At 34.7% G+C, this 27,874-nt stretch overlaps 1 long non-coding RNA gene across 1 annotated transcript; it reads right to left on the bottom strand.

Annotated features, from left to right (window-relative positions):
- Positions 1 to 20,451: 20,451 nt before the first annotated feature.
- On the bottom strand, positions 20,452 to 22,039 carry LOC138337645 (uncharacterized). The gene is made up of 3 exons (XR_011211025.1): positions 21,960 to 22,039; positions 21,407 to 21,482; positions 20,452 to 20,815 (listed from the first exon to the last, which is right to left on the bottom strand). It is a non-coding gene; the product is annotated as an uncharacterized lncRNA (long non-coding RNA).
- Positions 22,040 to 27,874: the final 5,835 nt, after the last annotated feature.

Below are 27,874 nucleotides of genomic sequence, written 5' to 3'. Positions count from 1 at the left end.
TTAAAGTGTTATTTAACGGAGACACTCAACGGACCGTTGTGCCTGTAGAGAATTTGCAAAGTATGGGACAACAGAGCCTATAATGGCCCGTCGTGACCACGACAAGTCTGCTGACCCAGCCACGTTTTGACAGATTTCCAGCAAAGAGAGTCCTTATTTAATTAGGTTCTTGTTTTTTATAAGTAGTTCGAAAAAACTCATTTTTGGGGTTAGAATCTCTTATAGTTAGACTATTTGTTATTTTAGCTTCTTCTGTGGATTAGACTTGATGATTATTATTACACTTTTGGAGAATCTTTAGTCTTCAATTATTTTCAGTAATTGATTGTTTGTTATTTTGTTGATTAATCAAGTGAAATTCTAGATTTTGATCTTTCTCATTGAAGTAAGTGCATGAATTCTTATATTAAATATTTGATAATTGTGATTATGAATATGGGTAACTAAAATCCATAACTAGGGTTGTGGGAACCATAGGCGAATAATGAGGTAAAACGTAACTAAAATAACAATTCTAGAACAGTGTCTATCATGTATTGATGATTCTTTTGCTTGGAAGTATTTTGATCGGATGGGCAACGTGAGAACTTGTCGTAATGCTAATTGTCGTTCCAAGGAGGTAGATAATAGGAAAAGATATATCAACATAGATTTAGTGTATACTATCTAATAGGCTAGTATTTATTTGTACAAGGTAATAACATAGTCAAATATTGAATATGATGCTTAATATGAGGTAAAGGTAAATGTTAGTATAGCAACACACGTAGCCGGACCAAGGTGCGGAGTGAAATTTGCTAGATGCCGAACCAAGGTGCGGAGTGAAATTTGCTAGAAATACATAACTTATCATTTTGCATGCAAGCTACTAGAGATGAATTGTTATAGTTAGAATTATCAAGTTAGAAACATGTGGGGAACACGTAAACCCTAGTTACTTTTATTAACAGATTAAATTCCAACATTTGAATCTGTTAGTGGTCTACATTGATTTAGCTAATTATTTTCATTGGTTTAGAAATATAAATCCCGCTTTTATTGTCTTTACTTTCCAAGGAAATAATGACTAAATAGTAGTAATAATACATTGAAATTAAGTCTGAACTATTTTTCTCGTTTTATGAGGCTGACTGTTCTGAATCCACACCCGACTCACCGACTGGTGCTCTCTCCACGGTTGCCAACCAGCCCAACCGATTGTGTGTCGAAGGGCAGTATCAAGTTTATTCAGACGCAAACTTTATGAATGTCAAAGGAGTCATGACACGGACTCTTACATTGGAGAGTCGGGTCCTTACGGGAAGTCTCCCGACTATGCCAGTGATCCACAATCTCTTCAACAGACATCGACAGTATTGGACAACGCGTTTGTTGGGCCGTTATAGTAAAGAGTTGGTCTGAGAGTTTTGAGCATCCTACGTGGATATTCTGAGATCACAGACTAATAGGCAGACTTCTCTCGCCAAACAGGCCCCGTTAGAGCATGTCCGAGCACGTAGCATTAAGGTTGATATCTCCCTGCCTTCCATCCGCCGGTATCTATGCGGAGAGAATATTGATGCAAACCAGACCCCTTTACCGTCGAGTTTAACAACCAGTGGCAAATTATAAATGATGGCCAAAATTCTTACGTGAGCCATTGCGAAGAGAGACTACCAAGAAATGGATGGCCCTACATTTTTCTATTCATGGAGAGGGTGATGACTTGGTAACCTAGCTGAAGGGACCCATCAAGAAGGCTAACCTGACCTTCACAGCGAAGTTCTTATTGTTGATTGTCCGCCACTACCTTTCACCCACAGGCGCTATTAAGATAGGCACATAGGTTTGTGCAATACTGATGGCAGCGATGAAAGGCGGGTTTAAGTTGGACTTGGATTTAATTCTATAGGCGGTCGTTCGCCAGAGGACTTTTAAGGTCACAACTACTTACCCTTTCCCGTGCATGATATTTTCGTTATGCAGGTTTGCAGGTGTGCCCATCTTGCACATTGACCAGCTCAAGACCCTGCTGGGCACTGTTTATATAAGCCTCATCAGGGATGAGGCCAATGAGTTGGATCCATGCAGAGGGCCCCTTCCTGAGTTGCCTCCTCTTGGTGACAAACTGTCTGATATGGTAGCACAGGCTCGCATGGCTACGCATACTACTTCCTCTGACACTACCTCGGTCGATTCTATCTCGGGTAGTAGCACTACCCCGAGCTCCTCTCTCTCAGCCCATTTCCCCTCTTTTGTCCCACTTGTTAGGGTCCAGAAACTACACACATAGACGGCTACTTCTACATCAGATTCATCTTTGAATGCAGAGGTCTATTGCTGAGGCAGAAGAGCGCTTGTAGCAGAGAATGGTCATGGACACATATCAGAATATCACTGAGGTTTATCAGCACTTTGACACATTTGAGTTGCGAGTGCTAGCCCGGTCATCCCGTAAGGTGGATGTGTCAAACCTTCAGGCTGCGGTCGAGAGTCCACGCACAGATATCGATATGATCTTAGAGGCTAGGGTGCCTGAGTCTGAGGCCCTTTCTGCAGCGCTGCTAAGGACACAGTGATGGCTGCCTTATTTGCCACATCTGAGATTACACCACCTCCCCCTGAAAGCATGCGAAGATGCGTAGGGGTAGAGACGAGGATGAGGCTAGAGCACTGAAGAAGGAGCATCCTGAGATAGAGGCTGCGATGTGAGCCTCACTTGCTCATGAGGATGCGCGTTGGATGAGGGCCGTAGAGTCAGCTACTGGGGCATCTAGCTCCAGAAATGTTGAGATAGCGGGAGGCACTGCTGATAGTGTTGTTGCTGCTGAGGATACTACTGAGGTTGTCCCGATTACAGAGTTAGTGGGTTTAGGGGAACCAGACCCACCAGCTTGCTGATCGTCGACGCTTTACGCCCCAGGTTTACTTCACCTACCACTCATGTATTTTAATTTTTTTATGCATTGGGGACAATTGCATGTCTTTTTGTTGGGGGTTGGGTAAATTGAAAGTGAGCGGTAGGGCGAAGTCTGAGTATTCAAATTAACTATCCTCTTTTGGGGTTTTCTTTCCTGTGTTCTTTTTCCCCATGAGACTGATTATTTTTACTGTTGAACCGTCATGTGTATATCTAGTGTACGTAGTTTAATTCTAAAGCATGATGGGTAAAATGCTATCCTAATGAAATGAAAATTATGCATGACTAGGCATAGTAGGTGATAAATGTGTGGCTCTAAGTATGACATAGAGGTACACCACTGCATGACCCTAAGTCCAAAATTCGAAATAGGTGTCTGATAATCTGGTAGAGTAATGAGATGTCAACTGAGTTTGAGGATGATTTGAATAGTCCACTATTTCAACTGAACTAGAACTTGCGTGGTTGAACCTTCTAAAAGTAAGTTGTAATAGATAATTAGGAAAGGATCATAGGCACTTGTTCAATATAGCCCATTTTTAGCGTAGATAAAAAAAAGGAAATTAATCCTTCTTTGATCCAAATGATTTAAGCTTAAACTAGACCTTTCTTTTTTACCCAACTGATCTTTTTTGGGAATGATGTGTTGGCCCTGGTCGCTCTTTGGACATGTGCACCTCAGCTTATGCCAAAAGCATAAGTTGTGTGTGGCTAATGCAGTAAACAACCTTTTTATGGCCTTGACCCAAATTTTGATATTGTGTAATTTGAGTCATGGTAAAGCCATGAGTAGAGGGTGGCTATTATGAGGAATGCTGTGGAAAGTGGGGTTAAAAGAACAATGAGAGAGAAAGAATAAAAGTAATGTGATTCAAGAATAAGATGAAAGAAAAGTGAAATAAAAAAAAATACAAGAAATTCGTAAATTCGTAAATTTTAATCATAAATCATTTAAATCTTAGCGTATTCTATCCTAATTTTCTTCAATTCTAACCATTCCGATTCCAATTTTATTTAAATTACAACAACCCTTTTATTTCAAATCTAGCCTTTTCATATTTGAATTTTGGCCATCTCAACTTCAATTTAATAACTTCAGCTTTAATCTCGCCTGTCCATTTAATTCACAAAATCGTAGATCAACTCTTAGCTCTACATCTTAATTGATTCAATGGTCTAGATTAACCTCATCTCTACATCTAAAAGACTCCTAAAAACCTAAAATTTTCATATTTTTCCTCCCACTCAAAGACAGATCATCAGCCTCCTCCTCCCCGTATCTCTCTCGTATGATTTGCTACTCCAGCAGGAGAAAACCGGCGGACCAGCAGCTCCGGCGTGGCAAGCAGCTGCTGTCCGCCGATTCTTCTCTGCACCCCTCTTCCATTTTTGTCCCCTCTTCTCTCCCTCCCTTTCCCGTGGCCTCTCTTCACCTCTCTTCTTCCTCTTTCTCTCCTCTTTCTGTCTTCCCATTCTTCTTCTACTTTTCATTCTTCTTTTTTGGCAGAAACATTAGCAAGTGCACCAGCAGCCTTGTGAGGAGCAGCAGGGACCAGCGATTCATGCAGCTCTGACCGGCGAGCAGGGAATTGATCCACCAGCAGCCTCAAGCAACAACAGCATTTCTGCGTAGCAGCGGCGAAAAGCAGCAACAATTCCGACCAGCAGCTACACGGAAATGGCAGAACTCCGGTGAGTCATGTCCTCACTTGTCCTTCCTTTTCTTCTCTTTTCCAGGAAGGATGTCGAGCAGCATGTGCGACAACCAACTGCAAATTTTTGTAAAGAAGTAGTAGCGTACAGGAAGGCGATAATTATCAAGAACTTTGACGAATTTAAAAGTTCGTCAAACACCGATCTATTCAGATTCGTGCAGGTTCGTTTTTCTTCTAATTAAAACATAATTTTCAATCTTAATTGATTTGCATGCCCGTACTATGTAAGAATCGTTTTATTCTATTCTCTTGATTTGTTTTGTGAACCTATTTTTGTGATTTTTCTGGATTTCGTTAAATTAGATATATTAGTCTTGTTAAAGTGCCCCCTATTATCTTTTCTTATCTTGTTAACTGCTATATTTATCTGCTCATGGTCTATAAGTATTAAGGGATATGATAATTGATGATTCCTAAATGTTTCTTATACCCTTGAAGTACACCATATGTGGTGTACGATTTAAGCCTTTCATAAATGGTAATATGAAAGCTGAATTTTTATCTATTGTATTGCATGCTAAGGTGATATATAAAATCCCCATTTTGTTTATAATGAGTTATTCCCTTCGTTAATTGTTAATTCCCTAAATTGGCGTTGTGTTGGATATCTTTTGTAGGAATTGCTGAATCGGATTTATGTTCGTTTCTTCCAAATCCCAAAAATGTCTAACTAAATTTGCTGGTTTTAGTCAACTTTCTCTCTTAGTGGTAAACATTGTTTCCATCTTGCCACTAGATTTTATATATTCTTACCCTTTTTATGATTTATTTTCTCGTTTGGATTGTTTTTAGATTAATTTAAACTTTCATTGCTTATTTTACGGGTGTATTCTGAGTAACTTACTTTTTTCCTTAATTAAATTTTGCATATTTCTTACTTTTAAAAATAATACTGAATATAAGTTAAAAATCATTTTTTGGCTCCCTCGAAATAATTAAAATATTTAATTGATTATTTAATTATTTCTTTCGTCAAATTATGTCAAGTTTTGTGTATTATTATTATAGGAAATATCCTTCTGTGATTTGCTTGTGTAGCTTGAATGTAAACAAATCTCTTACTTGTTTTATATTTGGTTAAATAATTTAAATAATTCTGAATTTGCTCTTTATTGTTCTAGGAAAAAATATTGCTCCTCCTTATTTAATTCTTGTCATAATTTCTTACATGTTTATATTTGGTATGATGATATCTTAAATTTTTGTCATTTGGTTCTTCTTTTAAACAAGGAAAATGTGATATAATTGGTTCTAGAAATATATCATTTCCTTCCACATTGTTCCCATATTCCCTACATAAATAGACTCTCCTCTCAATCTACCATTCAATCATATTCTTATCATAAAAGTTCTCTCATTGGTCATTCACTCTCACATCCTAGTACTTTCTCATATACATCTGCTCTCTAAAAGAAAATTTAAAATTTTCTACGAAATATTCAAGTTTTTTCTTTGTTGTTATGTTGTAGTGGTTTGGCAATTCTATCAATACTTCATTCCTGATGAACCTTATGCGTAAATTGTTAGCCCTCTTCATTATGTTAAAATTTAGTTTTACATAATTATCATTGTTGTGTGTTAGAAACAAAAATAAGGCAGCGAATTTAGTTTCCTTATCCTTTCTCCCCATGTATGGTAACATATATATGCCTATGCTTTGTCCGTTTTATTTCTATTGTGTGTTTTTTATATATGTATATATGAAAGTAATTTGTTACTTTGAGTATTTTATATTACAATTATTTCTTCATTGTATATGTGTTACATTACATCTTCTAAAATATTTTGAACTTATAGTTCAAGATGTTGAAGAGTGACCTAGACGAAATTTAAGATGAAGTTTCATTTATTTTAATGTTGGGTATATTTTTATTTGTTTTTTTTATTATAACACATAAGAAACACCCCTATAAGTGGACCTTTTCAATCAACACAATTCAGCACATATACTACACAACGTACATGACATTAGGTAACATTACAATAATTCAATTATCAGCACCTCCAATCCTTAGCCATTCAAACAAATTCTTTTCCAAAAGCAAATTCTCATCTTTTCTGTATTCCTATGTCGTGCTTCAAGAGTGTAACACTATGAAACATTTTTCATCTAACACTTAATTGTAGTTATATGATATGACTACTAGAAGGGAATCTATAGGAAGAGTAGAAGAACAGATGTCTAATGGGGGAGCGCTTACCCAAGGCAAACAAGATCCTCCCCAAGACAATCAAGCTTTTTCTCAAGAAAAAACTCCTCAATGTGACCAAGCCCTGGTCAATCCTCCATCCAGGATGGAGAGATAAGCCTGACTTTATATGTTTGGCTCAAGATATGATTACTCAAGATCAAGTGGTAGCTATTAATGTAACCTATGACAACTCAAGAAAATTGGGATGTTGGACACCATGTGAACCAAAATGCTAGTACCATGGTTTATTTCTTGAAGGACTTCACTACGATAAACCTTCAAATTTTCTTTTTGGTCAAAGGTGAATGAAGACCCCCAAGACATTTTTCAGGAGTTATACAAGATCTTGTATGTTATGGGATTGCTCGAATGAAAAGTCCGATAAAGCCTCTTATCAATTAGATTATATTGCTCAAATTGTGTATACTAAAAAGAGGGACAATACGACTTTGACAGGGGGTCCCATAAACTTGAATGTTTTTATGAGGGCATTTTTTGATAGGTTCTAACCAAGGGAGAAAATTGATGAAAAAGTAGAACCGTTCATCAACCTTTATCAAAGAGGTATGTTTGTGCTAGAATACTCTTTAAAATTCACTAATTGGTCTGATTATTCATCTTCATTGGTGTCCAATCCTACAGATGAAATGAACCGTATTGTATTGGGTGTGTTTGATGATGTTGTGGAACATTGTCGTTTGGGATACTTCATGAAAACATGGACATTTCTAATTTTCTTTTACATGCTCATCTTATTTAGAAGAGTAGTCTTAAGAGGAAGATTAGGAATTTTAGGAAGACAAGGTCATATTAAGGAGATACTTCTAAAGGTTAGTTTAAAATTCAAGACCAACCTAACTTTAAGAAGAGGTTCTCCAACCAAGTTCTTTCTAAATTCCCCTAGACTCGTAATGATAATGTGTCCAACCCTAGATCACAATGAGAAAGAGGTGGTGGTTAACCAAGTGAGAAACCTACTTGTACCAAATGTGGTAAGAAGCATATAAGTGACTGTCTAGTTGGCATTGATCATTTCTTTCATCGTGGAAAGAGTGGCTATAAGGTTAGAGATTATCTCATGCTTAAGGCTAAGGGGAGCGAAAGTAATCAAGCACAAGCAAGCAGTCCTTTTTTTGATGCTTCTTGTTTGGGTACATACTCTCATTTTTCTCCTTGTTATGGATGTGGGAAGATACACAGGGTTAGGTGTTTGGGGGTAGAAAGGGTTGCTTTATTTGTGGTAAAAACTCAAAAGCTACAAAAAGAGAGGGTAAGAAAGTGGACCGTAGTTTCAGGGATTAGAGTGTTCAAACGATGAACATGTTTTATTCTCTCAATTCTAGGGATGACTAAGAATGAGCTCTTTATGTTGCTACATGTATGTGCTTCATGATTTATCTTTATTCCTGAGTTGTTTCCCTTATATGACTTTATAGACTTTGATGTGGTATTTTGTATGAATGAGCTTCATTATTGAATTTTATGTGATATATGAGGCTTAGTTGAGTATGAGTAGGCTTTCTACGAAGGGGGAGATAATGTGCCTAATTATTAAGGTCATGTTATGTTTTTATGTTGCCATAATTTCTTTATGTGGATGTTAATGAAAAAGTTTAGGTCTTGATATAAATGACTTATATGAATTATTTTCCCTCCTGTTGTAGTTCTTGGAGTACAGTTGCATATAGAACATCATGAGATGAACATATCGACATGTCTTAGCTCGAAGTTGAAACTTTTATACTCTCCGTTGTAAGGGTAATCAAGATGATCCTCCTGATTTTTGTACATGTATGTTACAAGTATTTTCCTTTAACATTTACACTTTATTAGATCTTAATGTCACTTTAACGTTTGTAACTCCTTTTGTGGCCATGAATTTTGATGTGTTATCCTATGTCTTAAATGAACCTTTTTGGTTACTATCCTTGTGGGTGACTAAGTTGTTGCTAAAAGAGTCTTTAGGAGTTTTCCCATATTATGGTCCAATAGAGTTACTTTGGTGGATATGGTAGAACATGATATCTTGGACTTTGATATCGTATTGGGGATGGATTGGTTGCATGCTTATTTTTATTCCATTTATAGTAGAACAAGGGTTGCTAAGTTCCAATTTCCAAATGTACTCATCTTGGAATTGATGGGGGAAAACTCAATCTCTAGAGTTCAAATATTATTTGGTCTAAAGGATCATAAGATTATTTACTAGGGATGTGTCTACCATGTTTTGAAGGTTAAGGACCTAGAATACGAGACTCTTCTTTTGGGTTAGTCCCCTTTGTGAAGGATTTTCCAGAAGTCTTCAATAATAACATACCCTGAATTCCTCATGAAAAGTGAATAGACTTCGGTGTGGACTTGTTTCCGGATATGAAACCCATTTAAATTCCTCCATACCGGATGGCTCTTGTTGAGTTGAAGGAGTTGAAGGGTCAACTCAATGATTTTCTTGACAAGGGTTCTACACAACCAAGAATCTCTCCATGCGGTTCTACTTTGTTATTTGTGAAAAGAAGGATTGGTCTTTTAGGATGTGTATTGATTATCGTAAAGTAAATAGGGTTACCATAAAGAAAAAGTGTCCACTCACGAGGATTGACGATTTGTTTTATACCTCAAAAGGGGCAAGCTATATTTTGAAAATTGATTTGAGGTCAGGATAGCACCAACTAAGGATGAAAGGTGAAGACATACCTAAAAGGGCTTTCCAAAATAAGAATGGTCATAATGAAGTCCTAGTCATGTCGTTTGGTTTAACTAATGCTCCATTTTCTTTTATGGACCTTATGAATTATATTTTTTGAAATAATCTTGATTATTTTTAATTGTATTCATTGATGATATATTGTTATATTCTAAAAGTGAGGATGATCATATAGACCATTTGAGGGTCGTATTGTAAGTCCTCAAGGAACATAAAATTTTTGCCAAATATAGTAAGTGTTAATTTTTGTTTAGATATGTTACTTTTCATGGTCACACTGTCTCAAGTTAGCGTATAGAGGTCAATCCGAGGAAAACGGATGTTGGTAAAAATTTTCCTAGACCTTTGATCCCAATAGATATTAAATTAATATTGGGTTTCGTTGGTATTATAGGAGATTCTTTAATGGGTTTGCATCTATTTATTCTCTTTGGAAAACCTTAATCCATATTAAAGTTAAGTTTCAGTTGTCGGAAGCTTGTGAAATAAGTATCAAAGAATTGAATGGTAGACTAACCTCTACTCTACTGTTTACCATACCATAGGGCACCAAAGGTTTTGTAGTTTATTGTGATGCTTCTTGAGTAAGTTTGGGTTGTGTATTAAAGTAACATGGAAAATGGATATTATATGACTATAGGAAAATCAAGGTGCATGAGAAGAATTCCCTAAATGATGACCTTGAATTAGCCACGGAGTGTTTGCTTTGAAAATATGGAGTCATTACCTACTAGAGGCAACAACCTTGGTTCTCAACTTCTTGACTGTGAGATTTAGGATGTCAATGGGAACCTCTTATTAGGAGAGTACTCATCTACCCCTTAAGCTTCAATACGCAGAATAGACAGCGAGTCTCTTATGCATTTCTTGAGAAAAGAAACATGAAAAATTGGATGAACTGAAGCTAGTTCAATAGGTAGTTTCAACAAATAGGCAACCTTTCCAATTCGTTGAAACACCTCATAAGGACCAATAAACCAGGGATGTAACTTCCCCTTTATACCGAATCTGATAACCCCTTACATAGGTGAAATCTTCAAGTAGACATGATTACCTATTTGAAAACAAGATATCTTCTACTATTGTCGGCATACAATTTTTGCCGAGTATAGGTTGAACTCAGTCTATCTGTTATGATTTGAACTATCCCAATAGCCTAATAGGTAATCTCTGGACCAAGGAGTGAGGACTCTCCAACCTCAAACCATCCAACCGGAGATCTACACCTTATACCATAAAGATATTCAAAGGTTTCCATGGGGATGCCCAAATGATACCTATTATTGTAAGAGAACATAACCAAAGGTATGTGATCATCACAACGTCCCTTGAAATCAATGATATAGGATCTTATAATGTTTTCAAGGGTCTGAATGGTACGTTCCGCTTGACCATCCCATTGAGGATGAAAAGTGGTACTAAGTTTCACTTCTTTTGAAACGCTTTCCAAAAATGAGAAGTGAATTGGGCACCTCTATCCGAAAAGATGGACAAATGAATCCCATGAAGACTCACAATATCATTAATGTTGATTGTTGCATAATATTTGGCAGTATATGTAGCTTTAACAGGAATAAAGTGGGAATATTTCAACCTATCCACAATAACCCATATAGAATCATTTTGCCATCGTGTTCGAGGCAACCCTATAACAAAATTCATATTGATGGCTGCCCACTTATATGTAGGAACATACATAATTTTGTTTAAACTACCCGGTTTAAGATGCTCAGGTTTAATCTTATGGCAATTTGGACACTTACAAAAAAACTCTACTATGTTCCCTATTAAACCATCGCACCAATATGCCTCTCTAAGGTTATGATACGTTTTGGTTGCACCCGGATGTATAGAATGGCGAGAACCATGAACTTCTTCTAGAATTTGGTTTGTCAAACCCTCAACATTGGGTACACATAATCTCTCTTTGAACCTAAAAACACCTTTCCACCCTTGGGATAATGACTCACTGAGCTTACTAATTACCGATTCCTTCAACTACATCTAATGAGGATCAAGGAGTTTCTATGATTTCACCTTTGCCACTAATGATTAGTTGGAGTTATGATGGACCAGAAAACCACCAATTGGAGAATCTTCTAACCGCACACCTAAGCGAGCCAACCTATGAACATCTTTCACAAGTTCTTTCTTCTCTTCTTCCAAATGAGACACACTACCCATAGTCATATGACTCAAAGCATCCGCAACCACGTTGTTCTTTTAAGGGTGCTAAAGGACATTCATGTCGTAATCCTTCAATAATTCTAACTATATTGTTTGACGGATATTTTTTTTTGTGTAAACACATATTCAAGACTTTTATGGTCATTAAACACTCAACATGCACACCATTCAATTAGTGTCTTTATATTTTAAAGGCAAAAACTACAACAGGTAATTAAAGAGAATGAGTTGGGTAATTCTTCTCATGAACTTTGAGTAGCCTAGATGCATAAACTATCACTATTCCATTTTTCGTGAGGAAAAATCCCAAACCCATTCAAGAATCATCAATATACACTACAAAGCCTTCATTACTCTCCGGTAAGGTCAACACCGCAACGAAGGTAAGCTTATCTTTCAACTCTTGAAAACCTTTCTCACAAGCTTCAGATCACTCAAACATCATCTTCATTTAGTTCAAGGATGTCAAAGGAGAAGGGATGGACGAAAATCCATCCACATATATTCTATAGTACCCGACTAGACCCAAGAAACTTCGTATGTCTATGGGAGTCAAAGGTCTAGGCAAATTTCTGACTGCATCCATCTTCTTCGGATCAACCTCTACTCAATCCCCTGAGATAATATTGCCAAGAAAAGCAACTAACCTCAATAAAAATTCACACTAGGTAAATTTGGAATTAAGTTTGTCTTATTTGAGGACTTGCGAGGCCCACCTTAGGTGACTCTCATGATAAATTTTATTCTTGTAGTACATCAAAATATCATCAATGAAAACAATCACAAATGAGAAGAGTTAATCTAAGAAACCTCCATTCATTAGGTCCATTAATTCCACCGGGGAAGTTTTTTTAACACGAAAGACATTACTAGAAATTCATAGCGACCATATCTAGTTTAAATGCTGTTTTGGGAATATCTTCTCCTCTCATACTTAGTTGGGGATATCCCGACCATACGTCAATCTTGGAAAAGTAGATAGCACTTTTTAGTTGATCAATGAGATCATCATCAGGGGGAAAAGTATACTTGTTCTTTATGGTGATATTATTAAATTTGCAATAATAAATTGACATTCTAAAGGACCCATCCTTATTCTTAACAAACAATACTGGAGCACGAATGGAGATATACTAGGTTTAATAAAACCCTGGTCTAGTAAATCTTTGAGTTTGAGCTTCGAATCATTCGATTAAGCTCGAGTCATTCTATATAGAGGAATTTAGATGAGATTTGTATCCGGTCATAAATAATTGACAAAGTCAATTTACTGTCCGGTAGGAACTCTTTTAAGGTCATTAGGAAAAACCTCTAGGAATTCTGTCACTAGAGGGACTGAGTCAATTGAAGGAGTTCCATATTCTATGTTCTTAACACTCACCACCTTGTTTAAATAACCCTTGGGTATCATCTTACAACCCTTCAAACAAGAAATAATTTGACCCCTTGGACTAGAATTTACCCCCTTCCAATTTAAAATAGGTTTATTTGGCATACTTAACAATTATAATGACATACGATATTCCAAAAATTTGTCTCACATATATTAAACCATATAATGAGTACGAATCTTGATATAGCCAATAAATATTTAATGCACTATATAGGCCTTAATATAAAATAATATAGAGAATCAAAATGGAAATAGAATATTCTTAAGATATACTATAGTCTTCGCAATCTAGAATAATTAAATATAGCACCCGCAAACATGAGGACCTACAAACACTTGGAGAAAGAGTTCCAAGCTTCTTGAATCGACCTAGTAAATCTTTAATAGACACACCCTACATTTGTAGTAATATTAATTAATGGTGTTAGTACGCCACATGTACTAAGTATGTGTATATGCACAACACATTTAAGGACACGAATGAATAAGGATCATTTATCATTTCATTAGAAAGAATGCTAAGTCATATGAATGTCTTCAATGCACATACCATAGAACATATCCAATTTAATGATTCCTTCAACATAAAAGCATGATCATAGTCAAAGACAACTTATCATAGCATCATGTTAACATTTCATATTGAATATATCATATAATCATGAAATACAAAACACTTACCAATTACCCCATCCCCAACCTACAAGTGCAATGGTCATCTTAATCCCCATAACTCCACACAACCAAGTAGATACGATAGGAGACCATGAGTAAACCTTTGCTTCATATAACTTTTTAAGAAGTCATCACATCATATAATAATTGAACCCATTAAATATTCAATATAATGACAAAAATCATATAAGAATAACATATGTATCATAAGTATATATATTTGATCTTTTCATATTATAAAAGAGCAATCTCCTAGGACTTCTTTTAGAGTCAACATGTGTAATATCTAGGTAGAGTCCCATACACCTAACTATACTCAGTAGACTCCTCAAGTTACACTAGTCAACATTCATTTACTTGTCTTTCGTTTTATATTAGGGAACGATAACTTTAACTGACATATAACATGTGAGATAAATATGGAATCTTGTATCATAAAACCCAAAATTGAAATATGGTGGTCTACGACCGAAGTAGAAACAAACATGACATAGCTTTCTAGGTGGATCCACTAGCTAGTATCCTACGATTGCAACATAGTTCAAGAACTAGGATGTGTATTAGAGACCCATAGTTCCAAATTAAATGGAAGCCTCTATCTCATGAGAGTTATTGGGACTTACCTTCAAAGTTGGGAACGGAAATCTCTCATATGTAGTTCATCTGTCCTTAGTTTAAAACCCTTTCTTTAATAAACTTTAAGTTTTCTTTTATCATAAATTTATCATATGTCATAGGAGATCAATTCCTTGTATAAACATGATCATGAGCTCTTCAGGATTAGATAAGAATTTCCTTTCATCCCAACCCTTCTTGTGTGAGATTAACATCGCTTAATCATCTTGTGTAAACGTGCAACAGAATATCATAACTTGCATTATCTTATTCTTATCAAGATGTTACAATTAAAATGTTAACAGAACCACCTATACATATAGCAACATTATACATATATCAACAGCATTGTAACTTCATTTATGGGCTAACATAACCAACATGTAGTAATCACGACTTTATAAGACTTACCTCTCACTTCCAAGAACCTTATTCAAGTTCTTACATTTAAGTTACAATGTTCATAACTATAACATAGTCAAATAGTCAATAGCATAACCAATAACAATTCGACAAATCATATGCAAGATAAATTTACAATGTCGGATAAGGGAAAGGGTCATCAAAAACTTCATTCAAGTCTTAATTCAAACCCCGAGTTTAAATGTTGTCAAGTAGTAGGTATAACCCATTCGAAACACTCAATATGAAAGAACATGAATGACAAATAATTAAAACATTACGAACCACATAGTCATCAATTCGTGTAAAAGTATTGAGATAGTTAGAAAACACTTAATTTTAATCGAAAATCATAAATCTAGAATTAGGAAGAAAATTCAGTTTGTAGAATAAAAACCCAGTATTTGAATTTCTTGAAAACTTATCTTGAATTGACCTATTCGGGAAAGGATTCTTAATAGAGAAAAACCCATAACTTATATGCGAATAATCCTCGAAATTTAATTAGAAATCATGGAGTCTCTGTCTTCTTCCTTAAGCTGTTCTTGTTCTTCTATTGTGTTTGAAAAAAAGCATTTCTTGAGAGATGAGAGAATTTTTGTTCAAATATGATTTAGGGTGTAAAACCTGGTCTAAAACTGATCTTATTTCCACATATAGTCGTCCTATAAAATAACCAAAACACCCTCCAATTAAATGGGTCTTTATAAGAAGTTAAAATACCAAAAATACGACTTTAATGATTCTTGGAAGTGGCTGACCAATTCCCATTATTTTCTTGAACTTTTTGGCTGAGTCAGTGAGGTGTGTGGCAGCTCGCTTCGCGAGTCTTCCCGTCACATCTTGTGAGGTATAACCTACCGATAGCTGTACTTTGCACACCTTGTCCTCCAATCTGCCTGTTCGTAGGATGCTACGCAGCGTGCTCACCCAAATAGATTAAGCTCAAGTCTATGTCATGGCAGCTCTGGAGTATTACAATATGAGACGAAACATAGGAACAATACTATCTAGGTACACATGAGAAATGCATAGACAAAGTCCATAACTTTACCCATACTAGTGCAACTATAAAGTCATCCTAGTTATGTGATACATAACGTACTTTCTTGAATTGAACTTACCATGCATAATAGTAGACAATAGTGAATATGAAAACTAACTTTCTTTTAGACACCATGACCTATACTACTTGTCAGCATGCATGTAGAATGAGTGTATGTGTGCATTGGTCAACATGATCACATAATGGCTATAAACAACACATTGAGGCAGCCACCCTCTTAGGACCACAATACACAACCAAGCATAGACAACACAACACTTAATACCATAGACAAGCCTACTTCATAACAAAGATAGTACTCCTAACTTTTGCTATTCATGCATTCAAATAGGGGTAAATAGGTAAGGGATTATTAAAAATAATAACTCATAAATTGTAGCAACTATGCTTTACCCTAATATCAATATACACATGCTTATACAATAGCGATCAAACATAGATCACAACTACAATAGGAAAGTAGGAATAAGCTTCACATAATGTGATCATCATAACCACACACTCATATGTTAATCAATTTGCCTTCAAGGCCATAGTCAAAACATATATAAGGACAACAAAGAAAACACTGCCACTATAAGTGGACAATACCACACAATGTCATACAACGTTTCATCAAATAACAATACTATGGAAAAGTAGAGCGAAAGAGTTATTATTACCAATTCTCAACCCTTTATCAACTTTGATCAATACAAGTATTTCATCAACAATTCAAGTACAAGGCAGTAGCTAAACATATATTAACATAAACAAAACAATACTCATATCCCTATAATATTATGACACCAACAAAGGCACTAAACTAGCAATTCAACAGAGAGTAGAGGAAATAGGCAATCCTACCAATTCCCTAAGTCCTTTATCATCAATCATATGTTTATCAAAAATGTATATGTTAGGAAGTAGCTAAAGAGATCATTACTCAAAAGGAATCATGCTTCATCTAACCTAAAATCGAGATCACATTAGATACATAACATTACCTATCAATAGACTAGAAGAACCTAGATCAATTCATACACATACTTCATTATTTTTTTCCATAAATGATTTATACTCACAATTCAACCATGATATTAACCTAAGTCATTAGCTACAACCATCATGACATAATCGAATTCCACATTAATATATTAGAAAGGGAATGTTAGACTGAAAATAAGAGATCTAAGGTAGCTTTATTCAAATCTTCATACATTTATCCACATGGAGTATTCATCGACAATTCGTCATAAATATGCATAATAACAGTAGACATGATCAATCAACGTAATAGAATCACAATTCAAACAAAAAGAACGCACGATTACAATGCACATGCAAGGGCTAAATTGAGTTTTGGAAGAGACACATGGCTATAAAGAACATGCAAGGGTTCACAATGCAATTGTATTGAAATTGGCGTGAGACCAATATATTATCTTCTATTCATCAAGTTAAAGTCTTTGAAAACCTTTTTATAAAGAACACATGGCTAGAATGAAGAAGGAGAAGTTTGATCATGGAATCTCTTCAGCAAACATTAAGGTTAATTCTCTAGATGGAAGGATAACTAGAGATGAAGGATCACCTTACCTTAATATAGAAGATGTCCTCTTCAAAATGATGAAGACTACATGGGAATCCAACATGCAAGTTGTTCTTGATCTTCACCTACAATGGAGGTTTCTAGAAAGAATTTTTTTTGAGGGAAAGTTCGATTTGTGTAGAATGATTTAGGAATGGGTTGATCACGATTTTGATCCCATAAATACACCCAAAAATCACTAAATAGACCATGAAGGGTCAGGTTAGCACGTGGGGTGAATTTCCCATTCATCCTTAAATGAAACAGTGCACAAGTAGCTTTACACAACCTATACTAACGTGCACAATCGACGCTCAGTAGGTCCATCGACGAATCATATGATGCTTATTTCGATAGGGTCTTGGGGTGTCTTTTGTCAATGAATTATCCATGCAAAGTTTCCATTGACGACTCCACCATTGATGTGTGTTTTATATATAAACGGGGCATCATTTGGTTCAGGTGATTGACATTACGAAGGCAATGTCTCGATAGTCTTTTTGTCATTTATATAGACCCTTTTGCGGGTCTCTTTGGAAGTCGTACCCACACAATTCCAATATTTATATACACCATGACATGTTGAATATCGTCCATGAAATTTTTATCCAAAATGAACAAGTAAAACACATCCAAACATCGAAGGCACACTAAAGACATAAGTACGTGTGTTGTATGATGTGATGATCTGATCTCTTGTACATATTTTGTTGTTGTGACATTATTTTGGAGTTGCTTTGGTTATATGATCTTTATATGATACTATTCATGTTGATATGACCTTATCTTTACACTATGCATGTTGTGTTGACTTTATTGATGATGTTGGTTTTGTGTTGCATATAAACTTATCTTGATTTATATGTGATCATTCGCTTGTATGTGTTCTTTTTTGTGCATTAAGAATCTAAAAAGTTAGTTAGCATGACTTGAACAAAACTCTCCTCTTTACCATGCTTTCAAATGTTTATATGCATATATCCGTACTTAGTACAAGTGGTTGTACTAAACCATATTCTTTGTGTATCTAGAAATATGTATGTTCAGGTCGTTAAGGTATCAAGGTCGAGTGCAACAAGATTTGGACCTTTCCCCATGTTTTGGTAGGTCCTCTAGTTTCGAGGACTGTGCCACGTACTATACCTTAGTATTATTCTTATTGTCGAAAGGCATTCATTTAACTTCAATTTTTGAATATATCATTGCATATGTGGCAATTATGAATTTTTATTGAGGGCTATGCACGAATGTTCTACTTCATTTTCGATGGTTTAATGTGAGACGGTATTATAGACTAAATTCTTCTATGTTATGTATATTTTCTAAACGAAAAGCCTATGTTAGCTTCCTATAGAACGAGTCTAAGTCACACTACACCATTTTCGGCCTACAACAACACCACGTAAGTGTAGCCTAAACTAGCAAAAAGTGTGGCCTTTGATAAAAGGCTACACTTTTGGACATTCAGCAACACTTTTTAGGGGCTGCCCAAAAGAAGCGTAACCTTTGACATTAGGCAACACTTTTTAAATGTTGCCATCTTTGGCAACACTTATAAAGCGTAGCCAAATAGGTATAAGGGCACGCTTTGAAGACGTGCATTAGCAACACTTATTTTTTCTTACAAGTGACCTAAAACACAAAATGAACTAATTAATCATTAAATTGAAGCAATATATTACAAATAAACTTTGAGAAATATATCATGTACAACCAAAAGATAGTATGTGTTGTGTACATACCCATACCTATACATCAATATTCTAAATGTGTACACAATAAATCAAATATGTATTTAAACTTTTACAATAGTTCAAAAACTCTTCATCATCCACTTCAAATTTGATCACCTACATTTCCCTACACGAATAAGATATTGGCAGTTATATAGAAGAGGTAAGAAGTTCAGATTGCAACAATATAGAGAGGCAAGAAATCCAGCAATTACAGAAAACATTAACAACAAATTTGCAGATTGTAGATTCCATACCATGCCAATGTTCTATACCAATGCCAAAAAAATAGTGAAACAAAAGAAGCAAGACCTTAGCTCAATTTAAACCAAATATATTAACAACAACTAAAGAGAGACAAGTCCAGATGAGCCCTTTGAGTTGAGCCCTTATGCTTGAGGATTATTTCTCATATATTTTCTGAAGGAACAACTAACATTACAACAATCAATTTATTATTTTCTTTAGATAATAAATCAAGTTTCAGTTAAGAGAATTTGAAGAGGGCGGAGAGAGCAACCAAGCAGACTTATATAGAGTAAATTGGTTACCTGCTTATGGTAGCTATAATATGTTCCACGCAGCCTGCAAATGTTCTCAATCCATATGATTTATAATGAGTACAACAACAAAAATGAGTTTCCATAGCAAGGAGAAATGTGAAAGCATTTTAAGTATTTTTCTGACATGGGTACGAGCGTCTCTTTATGTAAGCTACCTGTGATAATGCCTGCAGAAAAACAAATATGATCACAAACCATAAAGGATCATATATAGAAATTCCATATTGGCATTTTCATCCAAGTAATCTAAACCAAATGAATGTAAATACTACTAGATACACTATATGCAAATGGAAGCAAGGAGTCCAACAATTCATATCAAATCATGTTTGCATTTTTTTGGTGGAACCTTTCAAACACAGGACCTCACATTTCACCAATCAGTAAGTTACTAGTTAAAAATCATAGGCATACTAGCTCAAAGATACATTTCTAATTGCAACGCACCAAGCTTATTTTCTTCACCTGTACGGTTCTAAAGATGGGCTGAGTAGGTTGCTTCCTTGTAGGAACATCGACTGGAGCAGCAGGAACAGTAGCTGCAGAAAAAGTTTATGCCACATTGCTTATCAAGTCACCATCGAATACCATCAAAATATCATATGAGCTTCTAGGGTTACCACACGCTCATTTGTTGATTTAACTCATTCAACTAACATAATTTTAGCTCAACATGTTCATTTGGTAGCCCTTAGAGTAAGTTTTAATAAAAAATTGATCAAAAAGATAGTAAAAAATGTAACTAAAATATATGCAATCTCGACTAAAAATGCAGGGGAAAATGTGAGGTCTACAATTACCATGTTCAGATTTTGAACTAACGAAGAAACTACTTACCCTCCACTCAAAAAATTCTGCCTAGAGTTCCAAGAACAATCCTTGACGGGAGCCCAGGATACACAAAGTATACAGCCTAAAGATTGTCCTTACAGTCAGAAGAGAGATCTTCATAGATCCACCTCAAGATGGTCAATCCAGGATTGTTATTATCCTTCTGGACAGAACTATGCATGTAGACAACACATAATGGCCCCTTAAGCAGCTCCTTGCAAATTTTGTTAAAGACATACTCTTTCAGCCGCTCCGCACTAATAACTAGCGCTGCAAAATATTGTTGACATAGTTGTCTTATTTAATTTTCATGAAACCAATAGGGAAACATGAACAGAGAAACATGAGATGGAATGTCACGTAAGACAACTATATAGAAACCACAAATATTTTCAAACGATTCCTTAATTCTGAAGAACAGAGTTATTCTTTGCAGGGAAAAGTTTTTCCTAGTCATCACAGTAAATACTTTTCTTTTAAAAGGTTAATCACAATGATTATATCAAAACTTGCATCAACTAAAAAGAATATTTTGTCAAAGTATTCTTTTACTTACTATCGACATTTATGTTGGGTTAAACTTTTTTACTTGTTGTTCGTTTTTATGTGCTGACAAGAACATTTAACTTTCAAAGATAACAATGAATACAAAAACGAGGATTCAAAACTCTCTTGATTAAAGATAATCAAGAGAGTTGTCTCGTTATTAAAATTGTAATCACTTCTTTTCGTTATAAACAAAGACATGATTCCTTTTTAGTACTACTTCATAACGTACAATCTCTTTTAGACACACAAAGTTATAAATTTGGATACCTTTTAAACCAATTAGAATTGGGATACAAATGTTTTTGGATTTACCTGATAATACCTTTTAGATAGAGGATACATAAGTCCGTTGAGGTAAAGAAAACAGCAACATTTTGATCTTATTTACCTGATAAATTAGAAACTGTTAATAATGTGAAATTCATCAAAAAGTTGCATAAAAAGAGACCCTTGATTGGTCTAATTTTCCTTTGGTCAAAAAGAAATCTATGTGAAAAGGAGATATGCTTTGTTATATGATGGTTTAATACTACTACAACCTAGAATTCTTTCTATCCAATTCAAGAAACTTGAGTTTCATAAATTAATACAAACAAAGCAACCCAAATTGTATGCTACAAATAAGATTTACATGAAAACCTACATTGTCATAGACGATTTTAGCTCGAACCAGTTTCTTGGTCTAATAAGAAAGAAATTTTCATTCTTATATAATGAATAATGCCCATGCCAAAGAATCTTATGTTTGTATATCTACTACAAGCTGGACTCACTTCAATTAACAGAAAATCGTATCAACAATACAAAAAAATACCCACAAACCAAATTAAAATAAATTCAGACATTTGAAGGTAGAAATATCTACCTGATAAACTCTATTCCAACAAAATCCTTTCAATGTGATGAAACTTCAAGACATCTACTTCTTAAGTGAAGCATTTTGTTTTGTACCTGATGAACAAAGAGAAAAATATGAGGTTTATTCGTATGTAGGCAGTGAAAACCCAGGAATGTGAAAAATTTAGAAAAACGTCAAACTATCTTGCTAATTTTGAAAAAAAAACTCAACCAACTTGGAAACCATATTACGGATAAAAATCTCAAGTTTAACAGTCGGAAGTGGATAATAAAATACAGTTCTGTCTCAATTAAAAATTTGAATAGCTTTGCAATTTAGCATGTTAGAACATAAAATGCACTAGGAAGTAGAAGAAATAGGTAATATGTTAAAGCACATACCTAAATAATCCAGTATGAGTTGAGGACTCTAAGACCACCAAATTTTCTATCAGCAAGCTCCTCGGCAACAGATCGCTTGTTGCACTGCATTTTCAGTAGGGTGACTTCCTAGTTGGTTGGTTTAGCGTATACAATACCCTTGGAAACTTGCCTCTTCCTTCCACTACGTTTCACACGAACACGGTAGACCTCATAGCCCTAGAAAGAAATAGTATTAATCATAACTCAGAACTAGTCTTACAATGGAAAATGTAGCATTTAACATGATAGAAGAAAAGATTTCTTACTATTGCTCGAATGAGTAAGAGAAAGAGAGTATACTATATAAGGATTTCTATCTTTTGCATATAGAAATTGACATAAATGATGAACAATATAGCCTTCACAAGAAACTCAGCAATCACAGATGTATGTCTCCAACATAACACAAATACGATATAAGACCCAACAGTGAGACAGACTTAACCCATAGGCAGCCAATAAACACAAATACAAATCAAAAGAGAGCATGATTCAAACTTCACTTCCATTAGATACCCAAACTCACTACTCTTTTTATGGACAAATATTGCAAAAAAGATACAATATCCGAATCCTACCATTAAGAACATACCGAGTAAATTACTATACAAAATACAAATGTACCTTCTTGGCCTTGTATCCGAAGCGGCGTACCTTTTCAGGTTTTGTAGGCCTGGTGACACGGGCGATAGAAAGTAGTTGACGGTACTCCCAGCATCTCACCCTTTGTAAGAACCTCATAACATCCGACTGCTTCTTCCTCCAAAACTCCGACACATAAGTCCGATGAGGAACTAAATATGGAGACCGTGTTCTTCAATTTGGGGAAAAGAGTTTTAATGTTTTATTAATAATTTTTTCAAATAGAAATGGGAGGTAGAGTATAAAATGTTTGGAGGGAATATAATACTTTAGTGAAAATTTTAAGGCCACACTTATAATGTGTTGTATTTTCAATCGTAAAAATAAAACACTTTAGAAGTGTGGCCATATATATAAATAGGTGTTGTCAATTATATCATATTTAACAACACTTATAAAGCGTAGTTTATCCCATTAAAGAGTACACTTTAGAAGTGTTGCTAAAATTAATGTAGCTAAAAGTCAAAATCATTGGCTACACTTTAAAAGTGTTCCCAAAAGCATTTTAGGCAACACTTTATAAGCGTTGTCAAGATTTAGTGTTGCCGTAGACCTAAAATGGTGTAGTGTCAACTCCATATGTAAAATGATTAGTAAATTATATGTCTATGTAAACATGAATATGTAAGAAAACATTTAGTATTTCCGAATTTTTTTACCTACGAAAATGCGAAGAGGAGAGTCTTAGTCCTCTCCGAGGATAACGATGCTGAATATAGGAAGGGGGTCATCACCGGTCATGACACCCTTGAATTAAACTAGAAATTGAAGATCATCATAAACTTCAAGTAAAGATATTATCAAGTCCAAGTCCAAGTTCAAGTCCATGAGCAAGTTTCAGAAAGATCAAGATCAAGCCAACTAGATTCAACATCAAGCTCCAAGACCTTGAAATCAACTAGAACGTCGAAATCAAGAGCAAGTTCAAGTCAAGATCAAGATCACGTGCAAGTCCATGTCCAAGTTCAAGTACAAGATAAAATTCAATGATGAACGATCACGATTAAGACCATCAGACTTAAGATTAAACTCTAACCCCTGCAAATCAAATAGAAAGTCAAGATCAAGATAATGTTAAAGTGAATACTAAGATAACTTGAAGTCCAATATCAAGTTCAAGAACGATATAGATCAAGATCACGGTACTGAAGATCAAGTCAAAGCCCTTGAATTCAACTAGAAAGTGAAGATCAGATAAAGGTCAAGTCAAGATCAAGATCAAATCCAAGTCCAAGTCCAAGTTCAAATAAAAGATCAAATGCAATCAAAAAAACAATCAAGATCAAGACAACCAAAAAAGATCAATCTCCAAGCCCTTAAATTCAACTAAAAAGTCAAGATCAAGATAAAGTTGAAGTCAAGATCAAGATAAACCCCAAGTTTACGATCAAGCTTTAAGTACCTTGAATTTATTTGAAAAGGAAAATTTTGAGGAATCAAAGAGATTGTAACACCAAAACTTTAAAAAATAAATCGATTGTTGCTATAATATTCCGTTCTTGAATATTTTTTTCTCTATGCGAATTTTATTTTCTACAAATTCTTGCATGACCAGTGAGAAAATCTCTACTTCTCATTTCAACAATTCAAGCATCAAAGAATATTAAAATGTATTCCAATATAGAAGAACAACTTGCAAGCTTTACTAAAGCAATTGATGTCCTGGTAAATTGTGTGCGTGAACAAAATGCTAAATTTTAAAAGATAACAAATAAAATGGATAGCATGATTGAAATAAGATCAAGTCAATCACCACCTTTGAAGATTTCTAAAATTCAACACGAAGGAGAATCTTTCGTAATGCAAACAAAGATCAAAGAGATTCATATCTTCGGATAAGGTTTGATTGAAATAAATCAATTAATGAACTTTATCATAAACGCTAAAGAAGAAAAATTTGAGACTTCATCATAATTTTCTCCCATAAATGCAAAGTAATATATACGAATGATTGATAACTTGAAAATGTATCATAGTTATTAGCCTCCTAAGATTCAACAATTTGACGGCTAAGGAAATCTAAAAGAACATATATCACACATTATTGGGAATTACATAGTTGTTGGGACATATGATAATTATCTTGTTGATGATTTCTTTTACTCACTAAGAAAAAATGCCTTTGATTGGTACACGACTCTTGAACTTAATTCTATAGATAGTTGGGTGCAATTAGAGAAAGAGTTCCTTCATCATTTCCATAGCACGAGACGTGCGTTAATGAAGGAAATTAAAAAGGCTCATCATGGTAAAGATGAGTTAGTTCTTGACTATATCAATCACTAGAGAAGTCTGAGCCTCAATTGCAAAGATCGTCATAGTGAAATTTCTAAAGGTGAAATGCATATCAAAGCTATTAGATGGGGTTCTTGTTACATTTTGCAAGGATTATAGCCCAATAACATTAAGAGAAGAAAAATAATATCCTGCCTATGGACCTCATTAAGATGAAAATATCAAAGAATTACAAAGTGAGAGAAAGTCTACATCCTAAGATGTCTTTGAAGAGTCAATGCACGCTCATTAACGCATGAGCTTAAATCTTTAAGTTATAATGCTCCTTGAAATGTGTGCTTAAATTGTATGCCACTTAAATCTTAAAGTTGAAATGTTCCTTGAAACACGAGCTTAAATTGCATAACACTTAAATCTTCCAGTGGAGATGCTCCTTGAAACATGAGTCTAAATTGTATGTCACTTAAATCTTCCATTGGAAATTCTCCTTCAAACATGAGCTTAAACTGTATGTCACTTAAATCTTCAAGTTTGACTTAAATATTCTAGTTGAAATTCTCCTTGAAACACGAGCTTAAACAGTATGTCACTTAAATCATCAAGTTCAAATTCTCCTTGAAACACAACCTTAAGCTGTATGTTCCTTAAATCATCAAGATTGAGCTAAATCTACAAGTTGAAATACTTCTTTGAAAACGATCTTTAATATTATGTCTCTAAAATATTCAAGTTTGAGTTAATTCTTAAAGTTGTAATGCAATTTGAAACAGAAGCATAAAATGTATATCCCCTAAATCTTCAAGCTTGAGTTAAATCATCGAGTTAAAATGCTCAATGATACACGAGCCTAAACTGTATGTCATATAGATTTTCAAATTTCAGTTAAATCTTCAAATAAAAATGCTCCTTGAGACAGGACTGTAAAATTTATAAAATAAATCTCTTTAAATTTGAGCTAAATCTTCAAGTTAAAATGCTCTTTAAGGTACAATCCTAAATTGTATGTCACTCCTGGCCCACAAGATCAAACGACAAAAAAAAACTCAGTCCAGTAGAAACACGTAGTGACCTGATCCTCTTCAATGCAGTATATAGGCACTTTGAACTATATTATAAGTTCATTTGCATGAGTGTCAAAAAATCAAATATTCCCACTTGATCTTTTACATGAGTTAAATCTATGAGAAATCTTTCATAGAACTTCGAACTTGCACCAAATGGTTGTGACTCCATAGGGCAAACCCATATGAATAAAATTCTTTCAAGATTGAGTCTTCAAAATCTAAAAGTATGCATGTTGAAGTTTTCATATTCTTCAAGCGTATTCTTTGAAAGAGATATATCTCAACAAGACTTGAAAAAGGGGGCATTTGTAATCACATAAAATTTATTAAATATAAATTTATAAAGTTGTTCGGATTATATTAAATTAATGAATATATTAGTACAAATAAATATTTTGAATTAATATAATTGATTTAATATATAAATATGATTTAATTTATGCCCGGTCCATTAATCCTATATGTCACGACCCAAATCGGGCCGCGACTGGCACCCAAACTTACCCTCCTATGTGAGCGAACCAACCAATCTAAACCTTAACATTTCAATGTAATATCAACATAAAGTAATGCGGAAGACTTAAACTCATTAATAAAAATCAATTCAATAGCTATTATTTCCCAAAATCTTGAAGTCATCATCAACAGAACATCTACTTCAAATTACTAAATCTATGTGTTTCTAAGAAGCTAAAAATACATAAAAGCTAGTCCATGCCGAAACTTCAAGGCATCAAGACATGAAGAGGAAGATCCAGTCCATGATAAAAGCATTAGCTTACCCTGATATCCGGAGTAATGAAGACTGGCTAGAGTTACTGTTGAGTCAAAGATGACGGCACGTTTGCTGCACTCCACAAATAAACAAGAAGAAAACATAAAAGTAGGGGTCAGTACAAAACACGGGTACTGAGTAGATATCATCGGCCAACTCAAAATAGAAATCAATATATACCAAGTAATATCATAAAATCAACTATGATACTCAACATGTAGCAACAACAAGTACTATATCATTAACATTTACCGTCAAGTTCACACACGAGGACTCAAGCCTCAATATCGTACTCATTTGGGAATTATGTTCATTGGATTGAGTATATTAACATCTTTCAAGATTCATTATCTTTATTTCTCTTGTGTCGGAAAGGACTTGACTAAATAGAAGTAATAGTAGGTTAAATTTAAGTCTAAATCATTTTCTTCGTGGGATCGACTTCAACCTCATAGGTTGTTTCTTTACATGATACAACCGCTCATACTTCTTTTCTAGAAGTAAATTTGAGTATATCAAACATCATTACTAACTGTTAGGCTTTGGTTCACCTAAGTCACTTACGGGGTCTTACAATCTCCCTTACATGGACAACATTCGTCCTCGAATTACACTTGACACTCTCCGAACAATTCCAAGAATGGAGGTTAAACTAGAAGCTAATAACCATACAATACAACACATAATGAAGAAGAAAACATCAATTTTACATTGTCAAGAAATTCACAACAAAACAAGAAACTAGACAACAATTCTATAACTCCTTATGCTACAAAACTCACATGATTTATCCCAATTAGTAAA

The sequence above is a fragment of the Solanum lycopersicum genome, chromosome 8, assembly GCF_036512215.1.
Source record: "Solanum lycopersicum chromosome 8, SLM_r2.1".
Taxonomy (NCBI): domain Eukaryota; kingdom Viridiplantae; phylum Streptophyta; class Magnoliopsida; order Solanales; family Solanaceae; genus Solanum; species Solanum lycopersicum.
This window is presented reverse-complemented; position numbering and strand designations above follow the sequence as displayed.